The sequence below is a fragment of the Suncus etruscus genome, chromosome 1 (assembly GCF_024139225.1).
Source record: "Suncus etruscus isolate mSunEtr1 chromosome 1, mSunEtr1.pri.cur, whole genome shotgun sequence".
NCBI lineage: Eukaryota > Metazoa > Chordata > Mammalia > Eulipotyphla > Soricidae > Suncus > Suncus etruscus.
Genome location: NC_064848.1, coordinates 201,841,621 through 201,845,581, shown reverse-complemented (window position 1 = coordinate 201,845,581; position 3,961 = coordinate 201,841,621). Strand labels below are relative to the sequence as shown.

The following is a 3,961-nucleotide window of genomic DNA, read 5'->3' as shown; positions in this document are numbered from 1 at the left end:
GAACAATTGTTTGCACCATGGACCTTCAACCCCCGAATGGAGCTTGGGAAACTCTACAGCTCCATTTCAAACTTCCCTGTAAGAAATCAGAACAAACACAGAGTCAGCGGCTGCATCAGATTGTCTCATTCTTCCATGGGAGTCAAATTCCACAGCCTGCTGTTCAGCCACGACATCTGGAAGCTGGATGCAAACATTTTCACATCTGGTTTTGAAAGGTTGATTCCTTGGATGATGATGACCTACCACCTTTTCTTATGACCAAAGGAAGAGGAGACAGAGTGGATAAAAATAGTCAAATTTATGACGTGGCCTTTAATTTAGTGAAATGATATTTAGCCATTTTAGTTAGCGAAGTGACCTCAAAGACATATTTGAAAGTTGATCCCTAAACAAGTGATTGGAATAACAAGAATTCTTTCTATCTTATTTTCCCAGGTTAGAGTAATTTCAAGTTCTAATTATTCTCCCTCTTTTTGGGGGGGCTTTTGGGCCACACATCAGTGGTGCTCAGGGTATATGACTCTACACTCAGGGATCTCTTCTGATAGACTCAAGGTGGTGCAAGGGATCTAACCCAGGTTGTCTGCATGCAAGGCAATTTCCCTACCTAACGTATCACTATTGCTCTGACACATCAAGTTCTAACTCTTAACTGTATTCACAATCACAGAGGAGTAATATGTTGTGATAAGCAGAGTTATAAACTAGCTTTGGATAGCCACCGATTTACTTGATAGCTTTGAACAGCTCCCAAACACAATGGTGGAAATGGCTAGAAGTGTGGAGTCGTCTTGCGTATTCCTATGGATAGATCTACATTCACCCCATAGGAAGCACTCCTCTATGAAAGCAGATTGGCTCACAGATCACTGCAGTCAATATGTCTGCCTCCTATTCAGCTTTAGTTTGGTTCGTTGTATCATTACTAACATGTTTTCAAGTGTTTTGTCTATGAGATTGTCCATGAAACTTAGTGGCAGACTCACAAGAGACGCTTCCTTCTGCTGAGGGGACTTATTGAAGGTGAATGGGTGTTAGAAGGAAAGAAAAATATGCTTAGATTTTATCATACCAAGATCGAGAGAGAATCAGCCCTCATAGAAAATAGAACTTTCTAGGTGAGTCTTCTCTTTGTTTAATAGTGAAGGGCTTTGATTGGGTTCCTATGACAGGTCCTGGTTCCTGTTCAGGTACCAGGTGAGGCGAAAGCCTCATGCCCTAAATCCTAAGTGTTGAAGAGATGTGAGTCTGGAAGCAAATGCTGACACAGTAAATAACCCACACTCTATTAAGGGGATACAAACAGGCTCAGAAACTTCCATACACAAGCCTTCTGCTCCTAAGAAGCAGCTCAGTTATTGAAAAACCAAAACTGCAAGCAGTTTCTCCTTGAGACCTGAGTTTTTATTGGGAAGCAAAAGGCCACACCCTAGGGTGGAAAACAGGTAGGGTAAGACACCAATCCAAAGGTGCTTCCATCCAATGAGTGACAAGTGCCAACAAATGAATTATCCTTGAATAGGGTGACAACCAGTTATTCCCACTGGTCTGCACACCAACAGCTTGAAAGGCCCAGGCACAATGAACCTTTTTGCTCTCCAGATGTGACTGCTTTTTAGGAGTCATTCCCTAGGGCATTGATGTAAGTAGAAAGCAGCATTGATTGATTGATCCATGGCAATATGGCAGAAACTATTTCATGATTTATAGGGATGGAGTTTTGCAACTATTTTCTTTAAAAGTCGTACTTACCTGGCAAGGCGATTCCATGATCACGAAGGTGATTTCCCCAGGGTGAGGCTCACCCATTGCACTCCGGGTGTGCTGACCCCTGTGATTTCCCCAAATGTGGGAAACTTGACTGTGTAATTTATGGTAGTGGGGGACTGCGTGCGAGCTCTCCCCTGAGAAAAGAAAAAAGTCTATGGATCTTGGATAGCATAGGGGTTGAGCATTTACCTTGCACGTGGCCTACCTGAGCAGACTCAGGTTTGATTTTTGGCATTTCATATGGTTCCTTGAGCCTGCCAGGGACAATTTTTGAGTGCAGATCTAGGAGTAACTCTTGAGTGCCATCATGTATGGCCCCAAACCAAAAATCAAAAAAAAAAAAAGTCTGTGGACTACTTGGCTGTCCAATTCAATTACCTCTTTTTTTGCAGTCCTTTCCTCATACTGGTCTCATTGTGTGTTCTGTCTCTAAGTGTTTGGTTAACAACATGCCACTGACTGAGACAAATGATAAAATTTGGTCTTCATAGGTATACACCCAAGATCTCTATTTTTGGGTATAATTGTGTCTGGATAATCCTATAAAAAGCTGGTAGAAGCTGAATGAATTCCAACTAAACCTGCACATGAGCTCTGAGAATCATTGGTATTAATACAAAGTGGGGTTTGGTCCAGACCTCAGAGAAGCCAGAGTTGAGCAACTGGATCTTTAGCTCTTGCATCACATTTCCTTTGAGAGTTATGTATTTTCTGTGAATATGGTTATTCCATGAGACAAATGGCATATGCATTTGTTTTTCCACTGGTTTTATTCCTTTGCTAGTCCATTTCTTGCCAGATTCCAAGACATGGATGAGATGAGTAGTGTACATCAGCAGCAAACCATTAAAAAAAAACCTTTCTCATTTGGTGCCATGTCAGTGGCCAAAGATATATCTCCTAGTGAAGATATACTGCAGTGATTTGTGAAAAGAATTCTTGCTGCTGTGCATTTGAATTTCTACCAAAAGCCAAATGAGGAAAGATCAACAAGAACAACAGTGTACTAACACGAGTGTCACTCGCCATGGCAAGGCTGAAGGAGCTATTTTAATTGGCACATAAAACAATCTGGTGCATGGGCATCTCTGGGGGACTGTGAGGTCTGCTGAGTGATCCTCGTTGCATTTTCCCTGCATTCAATTAGAATTGGCCCATCTCCACTTTGTGGTTTTGTTCTGCAGTTTCTGGTGGATCTGAGTGTATCAGCCTGTATTTGTTGGCATTGATTCCCTGGGAGGAAAATATGGTGGAAGCAGCCATAGTGAAGCTGAGGCTCTTTTGTCTGTAGACTCTCATGGAACATTGCCTGCTGGTCTGACTCTGAACCTTGTACAACCCAGCAGCAATCCTGCAGTAGATGTGTGAGTCTTCCTGAGACTGGGTGAGAAAAAGACCACAAAGACAATAGCATGTGTCCACTTCCCAGGCATGTAACATCCCCTGTGAAGATGGTGAAGGGCCTGAGCTTTTTGTGCTTGGAGGCAAGGATAGATTTGGGTATCTCTTTGGTCTCTTCCTGTCTGAGATGCAGAAGATATTGCCATCAAAAATGGACACCGCCTGGGAAAGTAAGGATGTCAGAAAAGATCTATGCTCCCAGGACACATTTTGCTGAAAAGAAACATTTTTATTCTATTCAGAGCTACATTTTAAAGTTTTATCCAAAACATGTCATAGTTTTCCTGGTTGCTACTTAACCTTGCTTAGACTTGTTGGTGAAAAACGTAGTATCCCACATCACTTTGTGATTAGTTCCTTTTCCTCATTACTATCAACTTCCAATCTTACGGCTGTGTCCATGTAAGACGTTTCTAACTATGGCAGGAAGGGAGATGTGGGAGAAAGCAGGAAAAGAGAAAAGGTCACCGAGGAAGGAAGAAGAAATTCTGAGTCTATTGAGGTGGAGTCTGGAAAATGTGCTCTTCAGACAAGAGATAAAGTGGTGCTCGGTAGTTGGCACAGCTGGTTTCGAATTTCCAGAAGTCCCCTATGATCCTTGGTATATAACATAGCCTTTCTGTATGCTGGGAACTGGCAAGGGCTTGTTTTAGTGGAATAACTAGTTAAAGAAGTGCAGCAGTTGTGAGTAAATAACTTAGTCTCCATGCATGTAACTCAGAGTTGATTCAGTCTAACTTTAGAGAAACCCCAAGACTTCCATCTTAGGGTGTCATGGTTGGCCTGG

At 42.3% G+C, this 3,961-nt stretch overlaps 1 non-coding gene across 1 annotated transcript; it reads left to right on the top strand.

Moving 5' to 3' along the window:
- Positions 1 to 1,747: 1,747 nt before the first annotated feature.
- On the top strand, positions 1,748 to 1,910 carry LOC126030600 (U1 spliceosomal RNA). Its single transcript, XR_007503144.1, has one exon. It is a non-coding gene; the product is annotated as a U1 spliceosomal RNA (small nuclear RNA).
- The last annotated feature ends 2,051 nt before the right edge of the window (positions 1,911 to 3,961 follow it).